This window comes from Antennarius striatus, chromosome 3, assembly GCF_040054535.1.
Source record: "Antennarius striatus isolate MH-2024 chromosome 3, ASM4005453v1, whole genome shotgun sequence".
NCBI classification, from domain to species: Eukaryota; Metazoa; Chordata; class Actinopteri; order Lophiiformes; family Antennariidae; genus Antennarius; species Antennarius striatus.
The window spans coordinates 18,156,859-18,180,969 of NC_090778.1; the positions used below are offsets into that span (position 1 = coordinate 18,156,859).

Sequence of the window (24,111 nt, forward strand, 5' to 3'; positions counted from 1 at the left end):
AATAAATTTGCATATCTGATCAGTGATAGGCTTATCATTTCTTATTCTAGTAACTTACACAGTAATAAGTCACTGATAACTAGTAATTTACACAACGGCGGGTTGGAAGATGAATGAATGAATGAATGCTGTTAGTACAAGAACACAATGTCCTACAGTAATGTTAGGTAGATCTTGGCTGATCCCATACAGATTTGATGTTAATAAAGCTGGACAGGAAGGTGGGACCAGTGGAAATAAGGAGCGACGACTGAGTTGGGACGCAAAGCTGGGTGTCAGAAGGGTGGCGGGGGGCATGAGGGTCTGCTAAGGGTGAGTGGCACAGTGGGATAGGAGCGTGGGGAGTTCATGCCCCGCAAGGCCCTTTTCGCACTGCATAAACAAAGAGATTACAGTGAGAAGGGGCTCTGCACCGCTAACAAGCAGGGGCACCATACACATGTATACACACACACACACACACACACACACACACACACACACACACACACACATACACACACACACACACACACACACAAACACACACACACAACAGGAATACTACAAAATAGTACAAACACACAAGCACACATACACACACACAGGGAAAAATTCACACACAAACACACAAACCTGCACACACAACCAAAACATGAACACAATAAACTGACAGCTAACGAGAAGCATCACAACATTGTGGCGCCACCTGTCTCATCTTCAGCTATTAATGAGCTCCGGACTCCTGTGATGCTACAGTGAGTTTGCAATTAGCAGGGAAAAGAAAAGGGGAGTCATAAAACGAGGGAGAAAAACAGTTGGCGAGAGGGGGTAAGGGGTTAGCAGAAGAGAGGAAAGTATGAATAGGAGAAAAAAGATTAAAAGAGAAAGAAAAGATAAAGATAGGGAAATAAGGGGTAGAAAAGGATAATAACTTGAAACAAAACAGAATGAGGCAGAAATAACCAGAAATTCTAATAGATCACCATTTATCAAAAATCACATCCTTTATCACAATCTGGACGGTTTTCAGTTTTAGAACTCCCATTGTCTCACTGTGTTATATCACAGTTTCCCACATATCCACAGGGTGTGTGTGTGTGTGTGTGTGTGTGTGTGTGTGTGTGTGTGTGTGTGTGTGTGTGTGTGTGTGTGTGTGTGTGTGTGTGTGTGTGTGTGTGTGTGTGTAGGGGTAAATAGAAAATTAATATCTGATGGGCTGATGAACTGTTTTGCTCATAGATTGTAAGGTTGATTAACTAGCATAAGTAACACACACTCTGGAGGCTTTCTCCAGTGAAATGATTTCATTTGAACATGTTATGAAAGAGGGATATCATCTGGAGTTTTAGACTGGAAAGGGAAAAATACATATTTCTCATACACCTGCCTTCCCTTCTGTCTTTTAGACCAAGAATGCTCAATAACTACATGACAGATTTTTGTGAAACTTGGTGGGAGTCTTGAGCATGTGGATCCGAACACAACATATTTTGGTGTGAATCCAATTAAAGGGGGAAATTCAGCCTTTCTTTGATTTTGTCACAATTTCTGTATTTGTCTTTCACATCTGGACCACCAGATGAATTTAGATAAAGGAGGACCAATTTTTGACTACTTTTAAAGTTTCTAATCTGTTAGAGGATGGAGCTGTATTACACCCAAATACCTCTAACCTTGTACAACTTTGTAAATTAATTTTTCAAATTAACACCTCTTCGATTCAACTAAATATTTATTTTATAGAGCTTTATTAGCCCTCATTAGTGATTAATGAATTAAAATAAAATAGATATCTCAAATTAGAATACATGAAGTCCATGAGCACTGTAGTTTTTTATATGTCTGTGTATGCCTCAAAGACATATTCATCAAATATGTGGTTTGTTATTGTGTGATTGTATGTTTTTTTGGAATTTGTTTGTTTGCTTGGTTTTGCACTGCAGCACTATAATATTTATGCCATTAACTACTAGAAAGTTAATCATTCTGCCCTTATAAGTTAATTATTGGAGAAGGAATGTATTGGAATTTAATATATAAGGCAGTTCTTTGGCCACCCATAGCACTGACTCTCTTTGTCTAGAATGCATTTCTTGGCCAAAGATCAAGATATCTTTCAAAGTCTTTCTGATTATAACTCAGGTTCACAGTGCTCAAGGTTGTGATGGAGTTTGTTTCTGAAAAATCATTTCATTTCCATCCAGAGAATAATCTGCAGTAACTGAATTAAATCAAACAGGTCAGTCCCTTTACATCATTCTAAATCTTTTTGATGGACGATCAGAAGACTGTATCCCTTTCCTCTGAATTGATATTCAGTCTCATGCTGCTGTCTTTGACCTGTTTTTGGATGATTGTTGCTGTTTCTTTCATGTATTTCTATCTTGAAAATGTTGTAATATTGTGTGTGTGTGTGTGTGTGTGTATATATATATATATATATATATATATATATATATATATATATATATATATATATATATATATATATATATATATATATATATACACACACACTATATTGCTTTTGTTTGCAGTGCATTACTGAAAAAGAGAGGAGCAATTACATTTTCTGCAATAATCTTTTCCAGTGTTAAATAAAGGAGAAAAAAATCACACACACACACATACATACACACGCAAGCACTCACACAAAAACATGCATGAAAGCACGCACACACGCACGCACGCACGCACGCACACACACACATTCATTATGTTCACTACATCTAACTCCTGCTATGTCCACATACACACCCACAGGGCAGGTGTGGGGTCAGTGTTGGGGTCAGTAGCTTTGGTCCAGCTCCCAAATATAGAGAATCCACTATTCAGGGACACGTAAGTTAAAACAGTTTCTCGTATGTCTACCAAGGACCTCTTTATGAGAGAAACAGACATACCTGACACACAAAACATGCATTCATTCATGCATGCACTTTACACCACAGATACTCACAGACACGCACCGCAGACATGCATGTGTATAAACACATACATGAGAAAAAATACAAAAACACATGTAGCACATACACACATGCAAGCACACACGAACATGCAAGCAAACATATGCACACAGGCGCAGGTACCCTAACACATCGTAATAATCGCTATCATCCTGCAACCTGCCAACATGAATGCACATCTCCTCTCTGGTCTAACCCCAAACCCTTCACTCATTCCATTTTTTTCATGTTCCTCTTCTTCTGTTTCCCCCTCTTTCCTGAATCTCACAATCTCTCTGTCCCCCCTGTCTGAAGACACTATTTCACAATCCATTCAATGTGTAACAGAAGTAGTCTTCAATAGCTGAAACATAAGACTAGCACTATGACCCTTGCAGATGACCTTTGCACTACCAGTTAACGGCTCTGACACGTAGAAACATGCCTTTATGCACCGCCTACCTATCACACATTACACTTTATCAAAAACTGCAAAAATGCTCTAAAAAGCAAAAGGAAGGCACAGACACAGAGAGAGAAAATACATACATGAAAGTGCATGAATGGATTTTTGTATGTGTCAGCTGCTGAATGTATTGTCAGACATTGAGAGCATTCCTCAACATTCTTCCATACATTTTTCCTATTACTTTGGTATGTCAGTTAATGGGGCACATTCAATTTCACATTAAACATTTACACGTTATATTGTTACATATTCTCACCCAAGATCTCCAGCTTTGTTATACTTTACATGGTAAAATCTTACTCCTGTGAGTTAGTGGTAAATGACATGTCACTCAACCTCGATTGTCTCAGTTTGTGAGTCTGTTAAGTTATGCGGTTACTGTACCTTGATAATTTTCTATTGACACAGATGGATGTACACAAATACATATGTAGGGGGATATAAAATTATGGTGCACTATGAAAAAGTCATATGTTAAAAAAAACATTCCGATATGTAGAATACTGGATTCCTTCAAAAACAATCTACATTTTATACCACTGAATCCCATCATTTCCAATCAGCTCCCATCACATCCGATCAAAACATTTCACCACACAACCATTATGTGTATTGGGTTGTTGTGGCCGGGAATTAAACCACCAGTCTGTTGTTCAAAAGGATGACATTCCCCTATCCTAATTTCATCTATCCTAACCTATCTCGTCTGCTCTTTCCTATCCCCTAATATTCCCAGTTCTCTTATGTTGTTTTATCCTATCATATTTGATCCCTTGTTCTCCTATCCCCTCTTTTCCTAGTCTATCCCATACCCGTTCTCCTATTCTGTCTTATTCCATTTCCTTTCTTTTTGACTAATCCCTTTTCATTTCTATTCTATTCTACTGTACTATCCTATGTCATATACAGTACATCCAATTTTCCTATCCTATCACTTACGTTGATGTATTGTATTTCAACTGTTATTTGGGATGTGTATGGGATTGTATATAGACGTGTTTATATTTTTATTCTATTTTTATTCCTGTATATTTTGTTTATGTCAATTTTTGCTTGCACAGCGCTGGAGTTGTTGCAATCGCATTTCACTGCTGCTGTACCTGAACATTGATGCATATGACAAACAAAAGTCTTGAATTTAACTGAATTGAATTGAATTGTCTACATATGATGTTGTCTGGACAGGTACATGATTTCTAAGTGTTCTTGTCTGTGTGTCCTTTTTTGACAGGGACGCACGATCATCAGACAACGTATGTCCCTGGAATGCAAGCTTTAAATCCACGTCCATTCAACAACACTCACCTGCGTGATTCTGCAACAAGACGGCAACACGACGGCAACGCGACATTTGCTTGTTTTACACGCTACAATGAGAGAGGAGTTATTTAGACACTCCAGAGCAAGGATTAGCTGTCGCTTATGTTTGGAGAGTCCTGTTGGGTTTCTCTGCCTATTAAAGCGCTTTGAAATGTCTGCTGATGTGATTAAGTACAGTACAAATAAAGGTTGATTGATTGATTGATTGATTGGTTGGTTGGTTGGTTGGTTGGTTGGTTGATTGATTGATTGATTGATTGATTGATTGATTGATTGATTGATTGATTGATTATCACCATGCCTCCGAAAAAGAAGCAAACGTTGGAGAAAAGCAAGTGACGATGAGTGCTTTATTGAAGAAAAAACAATCCAAAATTAATGAAGAAAAAGAGACAGATCTTACTGACAGTTTGCTGAAATTTGTGTGAAGAAGGCTGTCAGCTTGGTGCATTGTCCACAAGAGAATACAGTATATGAATTAAAGATAAAACTACTGAGTGAAAAGCAAAAGTAAAATACAAACTGTATTACATCTTTCCTTATTTCTAAAACATTTTTTTAAATGACTACCAGGATTTAACATTTTGATAAGCAATACAGTATATACTTTTACTCTTCTTTTTTCTTTGTAATGAAACACTTATGTTATCAACAAAAACATTAAATTGAACAGATTGTTTAGTTTTTATGTTGTACTACTGGCAAAACTCAATCTTTGCATATGCCTCTACTGTATATTCTGTTATTATTTTTGGGGATGCACAAAACGTCGTATTGGGATGTTCAAAATTTTCTTCCCATGGATGCACTACTTTCTTGAGGTAAAATTAACTCTTATGTTTGTGTAGGCTTACGTGGGGAGAAAATGCAAACTCTGTGTGTGTGTGTGTGTGTGTGTGTGTGTGTGTGTGTGTGTGTGTGTGTGTGTGTGTGTGTGTGTGTGTGTGTGTGTGTGTGTGTGTGTGTGTGAGTGTCTGTGTCTGTGTGTGTGTGTGTGTGTGTGTGTGTGTGTGTGTGTGCGCGTGTGCGTGTGTGTGAGTGTGTGTGTGTGTGTGTGTGTGTGTGTGTGTGTGTGTGTGTGTGTACGTGTGTGTGTGTGCGTGTGTGTGTTTTCATGTGTGTAAAGAGTGTGAGGTAGTCTTGGAACATTATTGGTTATTCTAGAAGATCAGCCTGTGACATTTAATAACAAGCTCCTTTCTGCTCATCTAAAATGCCTTCAGCTCTCCAAGTCATTGGTCCAGCTCAGTATCAAGTGCAGACAACATATGAGGACCCAAAATCAAAATGCATATACAAAAGCACATGCACGAAAGCATACACACATTCTGTTCTAAAGTAATCATTTATTTTAGTTAATGATAAGGGTACAAAATGTAACAAAGACAGATCTGCATCAAAGCATCACATCAATGTTACAGAAGCCAAACTTGCCGCTAAAACACACAGTGCAAACAGAAGCACACTCGATGCACACGCTCACAGCCCACAAACACACCCACACAAAATCCAACCCCACTGCCCCTCCCTGTGGCATACAGAAATTACTGCCACCTGAAGCGGAACCCTGTCCATCATGCAGGGGCCCCCAAAGCCCCACAGGTGTCCTTTAACATGTCCAAAGGTCCAACCCCCACCCCCCACCCCTTGCTCTCCATGTGGGCATTCATCTGGTTGCAGTGGAAGACATCAAAACAAAACGCATCCCCGGGGGGAAACCTCACAGCCACACATACACATGAATAACTCTGCAGTGAGGACACAGCTTGGTGCTTCCAAGCCATCAGCCTATTAAATGTAGATCTCACGTAATGACTTTAAATGGGTTTCTTTCTGCTAGGAACTGTATTGTTCCTAACCAAACACAAAATATATCAGTATTTATGCTTGATCCATCAAATGTTTTTATGGAGTTGCGCAGTCCCATTGAAATTGTAACTGTTTGGGATAGACCAAAATCAGAGAATCCTTGCAAGTTTTAAAAGCATCAATTCCAGAATAAGTTTTAGAAACACACATGGTCAAACATTTGTTAATCTTTATTTAAAGCATAGTAGTGTTGTGATAACACTTTTCAATATTTTATGGAGAAGCTCACAAAGTTCTCCACTTCTCTTTGTATGTGAATCAAAAAAGTAACACTTCATGCTGAATATATACTCAGTTTTTTGAAAAAGAGAACCACAAAGAAAGTCTTCCTCAGCAATACTTCAGTGAAGTATAATAAATACTGTGAGACTCAAAAGAGTACTTTTTTAACATGGAGAATAATGGAGCAATTGATATTTTAATTAAATAAACTGTAAATGATTGACAAAACCCAGTTACTCCACATTTACAAGTAAGACAGGACATATCATGCGTTGGAAATTGCTTTCCATTGTGATTGACAGTTCATCTGTCTCTGCAGTGGCAACACATAAAACGGCTTTGTGAGATTTTAAAAAAACTTTTACCAAGGAGATGATGAAAATATAAAGAATGTTAAAAATGGAAAGAGTGAGTGATCAGTACACCTATTATATATACAATATATTAAAAAGTTCTAGCAGGCATAAAAATCGACAGGAAGACTATAAGAATAAACAGAGGGGCTCTCTTGAGTTGCCCAGGAAGACATTTGTTTTACTTTGATGTTGAACTACATGACCCTGCAGGAGTCTGAAGAATTGACGCACCATCAAAACAAATGTCAAAACCTCTAACGCTCTCAAGGCTGCTATGTACATGTTTCAGTCACCGTGTTTCAGTTACGTTTAGTCACAATGCTTCAGTGAAATATGCAAACTTCTCTTTGAAGATAAAAAAAAAGGTCTTGACAAATATGTCAGTCATTAAATCTCTTCATCACTACAGAAAAACATTACTCAAAGAGAGACACTAACTAAATTTTAATCCATGTCACCTACCTTGTGGAAAACAGTGGCGTCACATTACAGCAGTTTATTTGGGAGTCTGTTCTAGCCCAAACAGGGATTAGGATAAAAACCACTGCTCCAGTTTTAAAACCAGAAAACTCTGCTGCTACTGCTGAAGGTAAGGGGGCTGTTGTAGCTCTTTGCCAGCTGTTTGTGTGCGTGCGTGTGTGTGTGTCTCTCAGAGAAAAAGAAAAGGAGCAAGAGCCTCTATCCAGCAAGCAGATAATTTATGCACAATATGGTTGATGCCTACAACAGATACACAATAGATATCCCCAGGTGAGATTGAATTGACAAGCATGAGGCTGCTTTTCCCATTTAAAAGTTCACAACCTCACCAATGACTACTTCTTTCTCACGCACACACACTCATTGACATGCAGAGCTTCTCTGCTCTGCAGCATGTGCAATGTGGCAGAGCCCCATCACACTGAAAGATGCTGTTGCCAGCACACCTGTGTGCATTACCCTTGCATTTCCTCGTGTATACATAAGTGTGCACAGGTGCATGTATGTGCTAGAGAAAACAAGGTCTCATGTTCCAGCGGTTAATAGCCCTACTGAAACATGCGCCTCACACTCCAAGGTCCCCAGGCTGCCTTTTCATTCTGGTGCAGAACGAAAAAGTGGCAATAAACCCTATAGATATCATTCTCTCAACCTGAAGATACAAACATTAAATATGTAAACGACACACTGAAAATTTGAATATTGATGCACCAATCATTATCATACTCACTGCTATCTGAACAGTAAATATGGCTTAAAAATGCTATATTGTATCAGCTAGTTGTATAACATCAAAGTACCCTGAAATATTGGGCTACAAAAAACAAATATTAAGTGACCTCCGACACAGCCGATGGTGTCCCAAGAAATGGCTCAAGACAGTAGTTCTAATCAAATAAGTGGATAGCATCCAGCTGAGTATGAGGGGACATTATATCATGCCTTTATGAAACACCAGTTACAAACAAGCAAACATGTATCCATGTCAAACAGCTAACTAAGGCCCCGTCCACACGATAACGGATTTTTTTTTAAACGGAACTTTTTAAAAACGCATCGAAAACAATTCCCGTCCAGCGTTTTTAAAAAAATCTCCGTCCACACATTAACGGCGCCAGTGCGTTTTCGAAGACGGCTATAAGCAAGCCAAACCATGTGGTGGCAGTATTGAGTCAAATTTTATCCAATAGGAATCCTCGGTGTTTTGTTGTCACAACACACGGGCCCATAACTATGACGTCACAGCGCTTTTTGTCGCAGGCAAGACGTCAGCATTTTTAAAAAGTCTCGGATACGCTGTCCACACAACAACGCAGACCCAGCATTTATAAAATAATCCACCTCGGCCAGCGTTTTTAAAAAGTTGCGTTTTCATTCCGGATATCTGCGTTGTCGTGTGGATGGAAGGCGTAAACGCAACAAAAGAGTTGTGTTTTTAAAATATCCATTATCGTGTGGACGGGGCCTAATTATAGTACCGTCTGTTGGCTGAGGTGTAGTCTTCATTTAAAGCATACAAATGCAAACATATAGTTAGCAAATGCCTTCCTTGTCTGTATGGCCCTCTAAAGAACAAATGAAAATATACATAAACTCCAGATGTTGGCTGTGTGCCTTGTGTGACACCAGTTCTTTGGAGAAGAGTATCTCATTTTAGTCTGCAACAAATGTAATGAGGTGACAGAAAAACAAATGTTCTACGAGCCATTTGCAGGTGGCACTGGAGATTATGATGAGGCAGGGTCACAGGGTGACGTGAAATCCTTCAAATGCATGAACATTTGTAGGGCAAGTGCATTTACACATGTACAGTATCTGCACAGAGAGAGTTTTGAGAGATTGACATTGGGATTACTGGAAAGTACATGACTATATCAAAGATTTATTCAAACGCTTAACATCCCTACCTCTGCTCAAGGTGCTTTCCATCTCTTATCAATCTCCAGCAAGTTATCAAATGTTCCCAGCTAGTACTGTAATACATTTCTTCTTGGCATCTAAAGTTAAATCACTTGTCTAACTTAAAAGTGATATTACACACTGCTGTCCAACGAAAACACTCCAAATTCTGAAAAAATACCAACAAATTGTGAACAAATTAATAATATCTAACATGTATCTTTTTCTTTATTTTCTGTGATCAAATGGCAACTGTGCTTAAAACAAAGCAAGCATACCTGAATAAACAACTGAACATGTAGCTATCTAGCTTTTTAGATTAAAATTAGATTTTTCAGGAAAGTAATATACAAAATAATTTATTCAAGATAGACTGCCACACCTCTTCTTTTGTTTTTGGCAAGGTTGGATATCTGTGCAACACTCAATATTCGACAGATTCCTCCCACTTTCCAGGGCATATTGATTGCCACTGCAGTAAAACATACAACAAAAATCATACCATATCATACCATATTGTACCATACCATCTTATATGTAAAGTGAACACCGAAACTCAGCTAATTTTAAGAAAATATCCCCAAGATTCATGGGGTTTACCTCTCTAAAGTCAACATGGGATTCTTCATTGATCTTCCTATACCTTTAACATAGTTATATTCCTTAAATATTGAAATGCTGGCAGTCATGGGTAAACTGACCAGGGGTGTCATAAAAATAAGCAAATGGAAAGATGAATGGATCATCAGTCTCTTCATTTCACAGATAATCTGGTCCTGGTAGCTTGTAGCTAAGAGTAACCATACTTTCATTGTCACTTTTTGGTGTTAACCTCCCACACAATGAGACAACAAGGGGTTATGACACCACTTCCCAAAACACACGGCAATTCTTATTGAAATTTATGTTGTTCTTACTTGTAAAGGAGGGAGGCTTTAACTGGAACTTCACAGATGGTGGTAGTCACACAGTTGTGTCGTCTCTGCAAACACAAATACACATAATACAGTAAAAGAATAAACAAATGGCATTCTCTTATTCTTATTATGAAGTTTCTTGTTATGGATTTACCCTGCAACGAAACTGCTAAATTAGCATGATTCCTCAAATTCTTATGAAATCCTTGATTCAGCCATTATATACCCTCATATGTTTGCTTTTATTTGATTTGATGTATTAAATAAATTGAATCATAAATTATAGCCTAATACAGTTTTAAGCAATAAATCATAAAAATATGTAGTTATACACAAATATGTTGCATGCCAGGGATTGGTCAATTTATTAGGTATTATGATTGGAGAACCAGGTTGTGCAGATTCACTCGTACAGAGCTGGAACATCATTCATTCATTCATTCATCTTCCGAACCGCTTTATCTGCTGTAGTGAGTCATGGGAAGCTGGAGCCTAGACCAGCTGTCTTGCGGCATGAGGCGTTCACACTCACACACTGCGGGCAATTTGGAACCGGCGAATTAACCTGAAGCGCATGTTTTTGGAGGTGGGAGCCGGAGAACCCGGAGAGAACCCACGCAGACACGGGGAGAACGTGCAAACTCTGCACAGAGCGGGACTTGAACCCGGAACCGCCTTGCTGTGCGACCAAAGCGATTAAACTCAAATAAAAAATTCTTCATATAAGCATGACACTCCAGGCAGTTCCATGTATTCATCTCTAAGAAAACACAACCTCCAAAATGCTGTAAGTCACACTCGATTCATTTTACACAAAGTTTCATTTTATTGCCACCCAATAAACCACTCTGGCCATGTGCAGATGTGTGTGTCATTCTGGTTTGTGTGTCTGTCTGTGGTATTTTCTACATGTGTTATCTCCCATGGTCAAAACCACCATTAAACAAAGAGGTCAATTCATACTACATGTTAAACAGACCAGATTGCTCATGAATCAAACCACAAACCTAAATATAGCCCCACAGCCAACTGAAAAAAAAGAAGTCAAATTTTATTCAAATAAAAGACAAAGACAAGAGGCAATTTGGAAATTGCCGCAAGAAAAAGAAAAGTGCATAATGACACGTGTTTTTAATTTTTTAAGCTGTATTTTATTCAAACTAAGTATAAAATCATGCTTTAATCACTATGATGATCTGCCTAACAAATCACATACAATGAAATACAATGAGAGAAAAAAAATCATTATAAGAATAACATGAAGAGCATTGGAATGTAAAAATAAAAATAAATATATAAAGCTCATCCTTCTTGTTCCCGATTATATGACATTTGTTTGTTTTCTGAGTGAACAAACTGTGAATATTGACTTTCGACAACTCTGAAAACCAACATCAGAATGATTAGAAATGTTGATAATACGTGGTTAGACTAGAGAGATAATACCACAAAGGTTCCACTCTGATGGAGCATGAAAACAGTCATTGTTTGTGCCATATGTTCTCAAACAAAATAATCTGCTTCTGTTTGACCTGACCTGAGCAGAGCAACGAGGGACAAAATAACCCACATGATGATATGTATGAGCCTTTTTACATAACATTAAAGAGCCAAACCCTGTTGCAAATTTCACTGCTCATATTCAAAATCCGATGGGTAGTGCACACATTAACCCCGGGGTGTGTACACACTTCAGCTCAGGCAGTCGTTTTAAGAAAATGAAATGACCTCGATCCACGCGCCCCACGTCTGATCTGAGGTATGCGGAGAGCAGAAAATGTCACTGTGGGTGTTGGTTTACAGTCTAGCCTTCAGGTATCAAAAGCAGGCGTGTAGTGGCAAGATTCAGGCAGAGTGCCAGACAGTCGGTTGTTTCTATAAAAGATCAGTGGAGCAGATTACTGCCTAAATCCCTTCTTTCAGTGAGTTCCTACAAACTGTCATTTTGGTCTCTGCTTCACTATAGGCACCAAAAACATTGTCAATGTGACTCAAGAAAAGAAGTGGTGAGTGGAAACACATTTGACAATTTATATTGTAGATACACAGAATCCCCAGTGATCTCATTAGGCTTTGAACATGATTAGCTGAAACACATTCTATTCTATTTGAAACACTGATTAGTTAGAGGGAGTGGGTGAAGGTGACGTATCTTGTAGAGTTGGGGGTTTTTTGGGTCAATTTTAATGTGAGGTTTTGTCACTCTTTACTCTTGTGTGTGTCATGTTTAATTTGAATTCACAATTTTTGAGAGAAATAACCAATGTGCCTTATCAAACTAGGTCTTTTTTAACTGACCCACCCCAACATGAAGCCCTGGAGGCTGGGGAAAAAAGTAGTCCCACACACAGTCTTTAGATGAGGGTCCCATGCAACTCACTGAAGTTGTAGTGGGGTTTGCTTGTTCTATCTTGGTGATGACTACAGAGAAAGTGAATGTGAGGTAGAAAGGTAGGACGGGGCTGTGATCCTTCAACATCATTTTTATACCTGCGAGCCAAACTTGAAAACTCAAAAAGCAGCAACCATTTGGCATTTTCTTTTGATCAGATTAGAGGATCCAATCATCATGTAACAGTGAAGGTAAGTATTTTTTGTCACGTTTACTCATTCTTTATAAAGTACTACTCCACTCATAATAACATAACACAAAACACTACAACCCAAAGCAGCCCTGCTGAAGGACACATACTGATTACAGGATGATGGAATGCTGTTTAAAGGCTATGTTAAAAGCTTTTGTAAAAAAAAAAAAGCAACACAATTTTTTTTAGCTTTTTCAAAAAATTCTGCCTTCCTGCAGTAACCTTTTCAAAAAGAAAAGGCTACTGCAAAAAATGTTGTTTGCATTTTTTTATTCTGCAAACAGCTGAAAAAAAATGTAACATTGGCTGTGTAACTTCTCAGATTCAACACAATGGAACAAGATCACAGTGGTCACTCAGTAAATCTGCACTCAAGGAACATGTACACACACAAAACCAGGTGGTTCCATGTCATTCTTCTGCTGTTTGGTGTCTATGTGTGTGAAACGGCCTGGTGAGAACCAAAACAGACATGTAAGCAGAATGGCTGCATCATCCACGAATTTCAATGGAGTTGTGTTGTACGCAACATTTTTCATGAGATCTATTCTGACCTCATAACATTCTAAGAGCTGACATGCCACCCACCCTTCACCATCTGCGGTACCATCCAGTAATACAGAGCTGCCATACAGCTTTTAGAAACCCATTAAAAGAAAATACATGATCAAATTCATGTCAGACTGTAAATAGCCAAAAGTCTGAACAGAAGATGGATTCATACTTACAGGCAATGTGGCAATCATTCAGCGACCCGGGCCCAACAGACTTACACTTTGCTGTTCTAAAGCACTTCTGTTGGCTGGACTCTTTCTAATCACACACACATGCATACAGGAACACACAGATTCACCCCAATTTTGTAAAAATTGATCGACAGTAATCCAATGTGAAATTCTACTCACACAGATATGCTATAGTCTGGACCAGGACAATCTGCTTTCTACTTTTTAGTGTTTCCACATTGTCTGTTTTTAATATGCATTTACACAAAGGCAAAAGCAGCTGTCATATTGTGTTTCTAGTGATCTGTTGTGGATTAAACGGCAAACTTCCACATGATTTACAGGCCAGACTGAAAATCTTGATAATCCTGATTGGCATTCCAGAAAAAATATGTGAATGTATATGTGCAGTGAATATACACAATTTCCTACATATCTACCTACCCGACCGCCTGCCTGCCTGCTTCCTTCCCTGCCTTCCTACCTATCAATCCTATCCTCCAGAAACAAAAATGCTACTTTAAAACACATTGAAAGCTGAATGAGATCAATTAACTATTAGGATGTTTTCTGTTTCAAGCAAACATATATGATAATAATCATGAAAATGATGCTCCGCTCACATTATTTATAAAATAATCTATAACAGCTATCTAGAGAAGAGTGGAAATATTTTATTAGTCCTACTCAGTGGACATCAAACAGTAGCATTAAGAGAGAATCTAGAATGAAAATTTTATCATCAAATCATTACAGATATGAAGACAACACTCAGTTCTCAGTTCTTATAGAAAGCAGAAAAACTTCGAGAAATAGAAAAGGAGGGAATGGGACTGCAGTGAGGAAATGATGACAAACTCTGTCCATTTGCAAAAATCAGCAATGTATATTTAAGACAAGGCAGCTCATGCACATTGTTTAATTTACAGTTATGTTTGCAGACTAATTAATTTATTCAGAATTAAAAGAAGGACAAGGATACCCATCCGTTTGCTAATATTACAATGCAAATGTGAATATTTTGCATCTTTAAAGCCAGCAGAACAAAACAGAGAGTTTTAATTTCCTTCGGTAAACTCCTGCCATAATAACCATAGATAGATGCTGCGTTCCATGACCGATGGAAATTGATATGGGTGGGGGGAAAGAATTACAGTGTAACTTGCTTCCTGGTTCCCTCTGATCCTGACAGATGTTATACCGTATATTGTTTGCATATTGTTTTTACTCCTGATGTTACCCAAGTTATCAATATTTATTCTCAAAGCAGATCTGCAGACCACCCTGAAAGCTACACCTGCTAGAATACGTTTACTGTGTCTGCGGAGGTTTGATTGACACGCAAACATTGGTGACCTCATGATGTGTTTTCCCCAGAAAACAGCCCCAGTATAAAGTACAGTTAAGAGTAATGGATGGGTTAGAGCAATGCCTGAGTGCTAGTGCATGCATCGGTTTTTGCACAGTAAATTTAAGGAGGTGTCTCAGATACAGAGCAGAAGTTTGCAAATACCATTCACACTAGCTGTTTTGACCCACCTCAGTTTGTATCTCTACCTGGAAATTTAAATAAGGAACACATTTATTCATCTGGCAGGTAACCAAATCTTTTCCACCTGCTTGGTATTGAACCTTTATTTCACCACAACACTGTGAAGGTGAAATGTCTTGTGAGAAAAATCAACATTCTTGTGGTGTTGTGTAGCAGGTTAAAAGTCACAAAGGGTAGCAAGGGATTTTTCAAAGCATTAGAAGAGTAGACTGACACAAAAAAGTAGTTTAGAAGTTTCTGTGTCCTTTTTAAACTTTGGATGGGTGTCCTTGTTGTTGACGAATGGATCACGTTTGGAAGATCAAAACGGTTGAAACCTGAAGCACAGCAGCAATTATCCAACATCACTCCTCTTTCTGTCTTCTTTGCTTTTATTACACAGAAACAGCAAACACAGAGAAACTCGATACCACTGAGAAGTGGGCCCACCTTTACATCACATGCTACTCTTAAGTAAATCCAGGGAATTATGCTCTCATGTCTCCAATCAGTGTGGATGTTTGTTATTTGGGGATCTTTGCACAGCTTAAGTTGAGTTTGTGTGTGTGTGTGTGTGTGTGTGTGTGTGTGTGTGTGTGTGTGCGTGCGTGCGTGCGTGCGTGCGTGCGTGTGAGTACATAAACATATACATATTTCATATACAGTACATATATATCACAAAAATATTTAAAATTATTTGTTGTGATTTAACTCATGGCCATCAATGCATTCTGGAACATAATCATATATAAATAATATAATAATATAGACTTAAAAAAAGAAAATTGGAGTTCTTACAATGAACTATATTCACTGTCCACATCGACAAACAATGAAAAGCCTCACTGTGGTCACATGCTTTTGTCAGACAGTCTGGTTTAAATGATAAGACCACAGACTTTTCATGCTGATGTTACTGAATTGCATTCTGTAGTTGATTTTAATTTCTGAAATTTTACTTGAATTTATAGTTTATTTGAAGTTATAGATATGTGGGGGGTTTTTTAAATAAATTCTAGGAAAAACAGAGATTGTCTAGTTAAATTTACCTTGTCGAATGGTACATCTTCACATTCGATAAGGTTGATACATATATGTAAATACTACTTCAGGGTGTCAATTTCAACATATTTTCTATCATTTAATGAAGGACATTAGTTAAAAACTCACAAGATTTGACCACCCATTATGGTATCAGACATTCAAGCACAGGGATGGACACATATAAAAGTGATTAGATGGGCACGGTGAGTGCAGAAACATGAAAAACTAATTCACATGGGATGAAAAACAACCTTGAAGGGGAGCCGTTTCACCTTGAGAAAGCCTAGTGGCAAACAAAGAGAGCCCACAGCCTCCAGATTATCCTTAATTTCCTGTACAAGAAGTCCTTGGTCATGGCACAGCTCAAACAAGATTTCATTGCTTAATTACATATATTTGCACAGGGTCAAGAAAACATTTGGAATCTGCTCCTGAAAATTTTTTAGGGCACTGTAGCACTCATGCAGATAGGGATGTCAAGACAGCTAATGGTCTTATGTGATAAGTAACACATTGCTTTGAGTATTTCACAATACAGAAGTATCTTGTGCATAGAAAAAAAATCCATAGTAAATTGTGTTCAGTTTGCTGGTATAAGTGGAAGCTCTCCAGGAATAAAGGAAAAAAATCCAGAGACAAATGCAACAATGAGAAATGAGGCGAAAAAAGAAAACAAGATACCTACTCCAATATATTATAAGGAAGTCTTCACACTTCTTGAAGTACAAATACAAGTATAGAATTGTTTCAAAAACTCATCACAGTCTAGCTATTTTAGTCATGATTTTAATGCCTTTCTTATTTTTCCAGCTGCATGCTTTTATTTTATTTGACAACTTCTACCTCCCTCTGCTTATATGTACCAGTCTAAGCTTATTAGCTCTTAAAACAAAATTCAAGTGTTTCTAAAATGGATTGTTTTTCTACTTAGGAGCGTACGCTTCATTTCAAAGCCATATTTTTGCCAGTTTGTAAAATGACAAGATGTCAAACAAATATATGTGACTGAGACAAGTCCCTGGCAACAAATTTGAGCACTAACATCAACAGCAGTGTTAAATATTCCAAATTCAATAACCAATTATGAGTTATTGATCAAGAAATATTAACAATGCAATCCTCCTTTTGGTTCCACAGTGCATTGGCAGCTGGGATAGGCTCCAGTAGATCTGTGACCCGCAAGGCAGATAAGTGGCTGATTGCAATCATCTCATTTTCATGAAGATGAATGGATGAATCATCTTTTCATTCAGATAACGTTTCTAAAGTCACACTTGTTTGAGATTCACTGTAGAAAAACCTCTTGACTAATGATTTTCATGACTCAAGACATGAACAATTTGAAGCATTTGAGTGAGTTGGTCACAACAAGGGTTGGTTACTGTTAACCTGAATTCTATGGGTACCAACTAGTGGTGGTTCTTTTTCTTTAACAGTTTCTTTCAAATTTTCTGTATAAGCGACACGCATTTGATTAAATCAATCACTTTGGTAGTTTTGACACAGAACAAACTTTTTACACAGTAATAAAACCCACATCAGATGTGGCTCTGGTGCTGGTATAAATGGGAAATACTGTTTAGACAACTGTGCAATAACAAACTCTTTCTGTAATGGTGGTGTTAGACATATAAATATCTTGACTGACCACTAATTTACCATCATTCGCTCCTTATTTTCCATTTCTCATGTTCTCAGACAACAAAGGACAAGCTCGTCAGACCTACTCTCACCCACCCATTCTCCCCCCAGGCAGCCGCAGGCCTCATAAATGTCTCCAGACGCAAGGACTCTGTCCACCATCTGACAATGATTAGGACAAAGCCTTGTTGAATACAAGTACAGCCTGCACACTCAATTACTGAAGCACACCTTTATATGCAGCTAAACTAAATATGCCACCCACAAGTTTCTAGGTTCCTTCATGATGGAGATTCCAATCAGCACTGAAATAATGAACACCATTCAACTGTACTCACAAATGTAAGTTGATCAGTTAAACAGTGGACAACTGGGTTAAGAATAATATCACTAAAGTTTAGCTTTTGTGAGATGCACCAGTAGAGCAAAAACCTTTTCTATTCAGGTTTTTACTATTTAAAAAGTGCATAAGAAGAAAACAAAAGAATTATGTTTATGTTGACAAAAATACACCCTGAAAAGCACAGCATTTTTAAAAGTGATATACATGTGTGCATTTTTTTGCCATAACATAAGCATGTAAGCAGTTTAGCCCTGTTTTTAATGCACGTGCAGCTGACAAAAGAGTTCTCTCTAGAGCTGCTGTCTTTCCACTCTGGCTATCTCCCTTTTCACACACACACACACACACACACACACACACACACACACACACACACACACACACACACACACACACACACACACACACACACACACACACACACACACACACACACACACACACACACACACACACACACACACACACACTCACAGTCTCTTTCTCTTTCCCCCTGTCCCTCTCTTCCACCCAGACATCTGATAGTGATTAGAGCACAGCCTCAGAAACACAACTCACTTAACTCTACTATTAAGTGACTTCTTGGTACCACTGACATATTTTTTTTCTCATCTACACGACACACTCACACAAACACACACACACACACACACACACACACACACACACACACACACACACACACACACACACACACACACACACACACACACACACACACACACACACAACTCAATTAAATACATGCATTCTCTCTCTCCTTCTACCCTTATGCCCTCATTTTCAGGCAGGACCCTCATCCTGTCTGTGCCCTCCCCTCCCTCCATCTCCAGTCCCCTGGAACAGAACAGTCACGCCTGTGTGCACCGTTGATTAGCTAGAACCTGAACCCAGTGGCAACAGTGGAAACTTTGGTGTTCTTTATTGTGTTTCCTTTATAGAAAAAAGAGACTCTCAAACAACTTAGTATCCTACTTCCCATTACTTTATGTTTTTACTAATGTCATTATGATACTAAGGAAGCCTTCATTAGTCGCAAAATTATTTTTCTTTCCCAAATGTCACTGATGAAAGAGAATTCAGACAGCACATTATTCACACAGTGGAGGAACCTAAGTGGATGTGCAAAATGGCTTGAGCTTGGAATCATGAATTGTTGTGTGGCATACTTGGGTGTATGCAAGTGAGGGTGAGGGTGTGTGTGTGTGTGTGTGTGTGTGTATGTGTTAGTGTATGTGTGTGTGTGTGTGTGTGTGTGTGTGTGTGTGTGTGTGTGTGTGTGTGTGTGTGTGTGTGTGTGTGTGTGTGTGTGTGCGTGTGCGCGTGTGCGTGTGTGCAAGTATACATAGTTCTTGTTAGGGCTGATCCTTAATATAACAACACGTGTCTTAAACCTGCAACAGATGCCTTCTGAGGAGAATTTGCACGCACCCATGCTGCATTTGGTCACATTGACATTCGTGTTTCGTTTTTAATAGAGTTTGCTCTATTTGCTCTTGTTGGCTAAACCAATCCAAAAGACAAACTGTGGCATGTTTTACAGTGTTTATGACAAATCCCGTAAGACTTCTATTAATATGGTAATGTAAGCTAAAAAGGTAACCTAAAAATCCACAAAGGGAATCTACAAACAGACCCTCTCATATCTGTCAACCTCCTAGTCTCTGTCTACTACTAATCTAGCTGGAACCTGCTGTGATCCACAGTGGAAGCAATATCAGACACCTTGTACCATTTATACTTACTCTGAGTCACTACAGTAAGCAACACTTTTGTTTTTCTTAATGTTTTAATTAAGTAAAAGCAACACCACCACTAACTAAAACAAACAATTCAACATAGGTGGTGTAAAAGAGAATTAAAATATCAATACTGTTGAAACACAATTACATATTATTAGGTAGGAGGACAATATTAAAACCTGTCTCTCTGACATATTGGTGCATTGTTATATCTGCCCCAGAGTAAGATTTTTCATTTTTTAACTCACTTGGGAGCAGCTCAGGCAGCTACAGTGCCTCGTAGCACCAATGTAAAACATTGTCAGGGTAAATTGTGCTCTTATCTATGATGTCAGCCCCACTTTACCACGTTTTCTGTCATTTCATGCTCCATCCTGAGTAGAAGAGTGTCAGAACAGAGAGTGTTGTAGCTAGGTGAGAGTGCTGGTTATGATCAGGAACTTTTATGTGTGCTGGTTACGGTCAGGAGTAAGCTGAGTCAACATGGTTCATGGGTTTCAACTAGTAAAAACACTGCTCCCAGCATATCACATCAAATTTAAAACTGGAAAGCATGTGGTGCAAATTTGAGCACACCTGCTTGGTTATGAATGCAAACCAAGAGATGCTTGGGAAAGTGTGCATGTGTGTGAGAAGGAGGAAATAAAGATGGAAATCTATAAAATGGAAAGACATAGTGCAGGTATTAATTTTAACAAAAAACAGCTTGATGAACACTCTTCTGAATTTGAGATCCTAATGTGTCAAGGATTTTGAGTATTTTGTGTGTGATGCTGCTTTAATATGTAGTCATCTGCTTATGGCATTTGAAACCTACAGGAGCCTGTTAGGGACATCTGGTCTCTCTTGGATTCTAAATTTCTCTAAATTGCTCTAAATTTCCTTCTCATTCTGGAAATCACTGTCCTGCTGATCTGGAAGGGCTGATTAGATGTTCTTTTTCAAATCACATAATTAAATCTGCAAACAGCATCCCTCCACTGTGTGGTTAGCATATAAAGGAGCGATGCATCAGGCAAGAGCATAAATGACCTACACCAGCAGATGTCAATGATCTACAGACCCCATCCTAACCTGCATCAATCAATAAAGTTATTCAATAAGCATGAGAAAGATGCAAGGGACACAAAGACTCCCAAAGGTCTGTTTCACGTTATTGTTGTCTTGTGAGGTGGATGAGTGTAAATCCATCGGATGTTTAAAGTAAAGAGACAGGCCCCGTTGAGATTTGATTTTACATGTATCAGATTCAGCGTCTAAGGGAGAGAATTTGATTTGGTACCAATCAGATTTAATTACTCTGGAATAATGACTTTGAAAAACACACTGACGAGCCCATCATGAATTTATGTCTCGTGGGAAGGTGGTGTCTGCACAGGCAATGCGAACATAATTTCAGCCGGCAGGGTATCAATGATGTGACACAAATTGCTACATCTGCAGCAGCAGATGGAGACTTTTAGAGGGAGGGAAACAAGCAGGAGACAGACAGACAGAGAGAATAATAACAAATGGCTTCTGAGTTTGATTATACACATTTGTCCCATCCTTTGCCAAATGACACATCTGCAGGAATCAAAGAAAGCCATTCATCATTCTAGACCTAAATGCACGCCTGCAGAGAACAATAAGATGAGTCAGTAAAACAGGAAATAGAGGGAAATAGAGTTTAGAAGACAGAAAAAACTACATACCATTGTGAGGTGCAATACCTTAGATACAATTTCTTCTTCCACTTAATAACACTTTCCGGATGTCTGTTGGTTTTAACCACTGGCATCAAGTCACTGACTTCTTTGTCCATTTCCATCATTTACATCTTCACATTGGATTCCAGAAGATTTGGTAAAAATACAACTTTCTCCTCTTACTTCTCTTTCGTACATAAGTAAAAACTGGCAAAGTTACAAGATTTATATATATATATATATATATATATATATATATATATATATATATATATATATATATATATATATATATATATATATATATACATACACACACATACATACATCCAAATATAAAAAAATACAAAATACTACTAATTGTGGTTAACTTTTGTGTAGATGCTTAAAATTCCAACCCTTCAAGGTTATCTAAAATAACAACTTCACAAAATAAAATATATGTAAGTATGTTGTATTTTGATCTAGTTTTGGTGAAGCTACAATGTATTTGTTGCCAGATATCCTCTAGACAAGCAAGTGAACATGCTGCTTTTTATTTATGATAGAAAATCAATAGTTTGTGTGGTGGACTTCTGGCTAAACAGCTGAAGTGATTTTAAGACAATTTGGGCTCTTACATGGTGGTGTTTTTTCATATTTAAAAGAGAATTAATCAAATTATTGTGCAAATAACAAATAGATTAACAGATAATGAATATGATAATGTGTTGCAGCCCTAGAAAGAATGGCACCTCAAGTTGATGAAATTGTGTGTCCCAGGTTTGGAGGGCAAGATCGATGAAATTGCCCCAAAGGAGATCCAGATGGCTATTTTTACTCCTTTTCAGCCCCTCACTCATCACTCTTTTTCCATTATTTTTGTTTGACTGAACTACAGCTCCAGTGATTACTTTGGTTAGAAATGAGCCAAAGCAAACACAAGAAGACAGAGTTCTGGTCTACAACATAAAGAAAAGCCCCAAACTTCATAGAAAAGCAAGTTAAAGCATCCCAAGCGCTGTACCTGAAATTTCATGTCTTTGATTAGTGTGCTCCCTATCTATTCACTGCATTTTCCTTTATTCGTTTAACATGTATATTGTAATAAATACCTATTAACTACCAAATGACAGGGAGGGATAACAGACATTAATGACACGAACAACTCAAGTTTGTTGCTCATAGTTTACATTTAAAACATCCCCCGGCTTACCCTGACCTACTTCCAGGGTAGGATGAATTCAAATTTTTTTCCCTGACCTACTTGCATAGGTCAAATATCAAAGCTAGTGCTCTGAACTACTGTCATTACATCCCACTTGAAAGCGGTGATAATTTGTTATTGTTAGTTTTCATGTGTCTGTCCGTTCGTCCATTCGTTAGTCCACCAAATGTCTTCGCAACCGTTGCAGATAGAAATATGAAACATAAAGTACATTACTTTGGCAGCAAAGGGGATGAAAATTAGATGATGACCTTGATCTTGACAAAACTATGTCAAGGTCAAATTTAAACTTTTGTACACTCAGGAATCGGATAAGAAATAGATAGAAATAGAAGAAAGAGAGGAGGAAAGTGTGTTTGTAGGAAGAGAGAGAAGGGGAAGACCAAGAGAGTAGGACTGAGAGTAGGGACATTGGAAATATGACAGGAAAAGGTAGAGAGTTGGTTGACATGATGCAGAAGAGGAAGGTATACACATACTGTGTATCCAGTAGACCGGGTGGAAAGGTAGCAAGTTTATAAGTTTAAGAGCAGGGTTCAAATTGTTCTATCATGGTGTAGATTCGAAAAGAAATGGCGTGGGAGTTATCTTGCAGGAAGAGTTTGTTAGGAATGTCCTGGAGGTAAATAGAGTGTCAGATAGAGTCTGAAGCTAGAAATCAAAGGTGTGATGTTCAGTGTTAGTGGGTATGCTCCACAGGTAGGATATGAGCTGGAGGAGAAGGAGAAATTCTGATTGGACTTTGATGAAGTGATGCAGAGCATACCTAGAAGTGAAGTGAGAGAGTTGTCATTGGTGCAGACTTCAATGGACATGTTGTTGCAGGAAACAGAGGTGATGAGGAGGTGATGGGCAGGTTTGGTATTCAGGAGAGGAATTCAGGTAGGACAGATGGTGGTTGACTTTGCAAAAAGGATGGAAGAGGCTATAGTGAATACTTTCTTCCAGAAGAGACGGGAACATAGGGTGACCTATAAGAATAGAGGTTGGAGCACATATAGATAGACTAAATCTTGTGTAGACGGTGTAATCTGAAGGAGATCAGTGACTGCAAAGTAGTGGTAGGCAAGAGTGCAGCCATACAGCATAGGATGGTGGTGTGTAGGATGACTCTGGTGGTAAGGAGGACAAAAGCAGAGAAGAGGA

At 38.3% G+C, this 24,111-nt stretch overlaps 1 protein-coding gene across 3 annotated transcripts in view; it reads right to left on the bottom strand.

The window, feature by feature from the left end:
• bmpr1ba (bone morphogenetic protein receptor, type IBa) overlaps positions 1 to 24,111 on the bottom strand; it is a 71,764-nt gene that overhangs the window by 37,930 nt on the left and 9,723 nt on the right. For 2 of the 3 annotated variants that reach the window (XM_068311714.1, XM_068311710.1), the window contains exon 2: positions 10,460 to 10,524. The exons of the other annotated variant lie outside the window; for it this stretch is intronic. The gene's annotated coding sequence lies outside the window, so the exon portion shown is untranslated. The remainder of the gene's footprint in view (positions 1 to 10,459; positions 10,525 to 24,111) is intronic. 3 annotated transcript variants of the gene reach the window in all.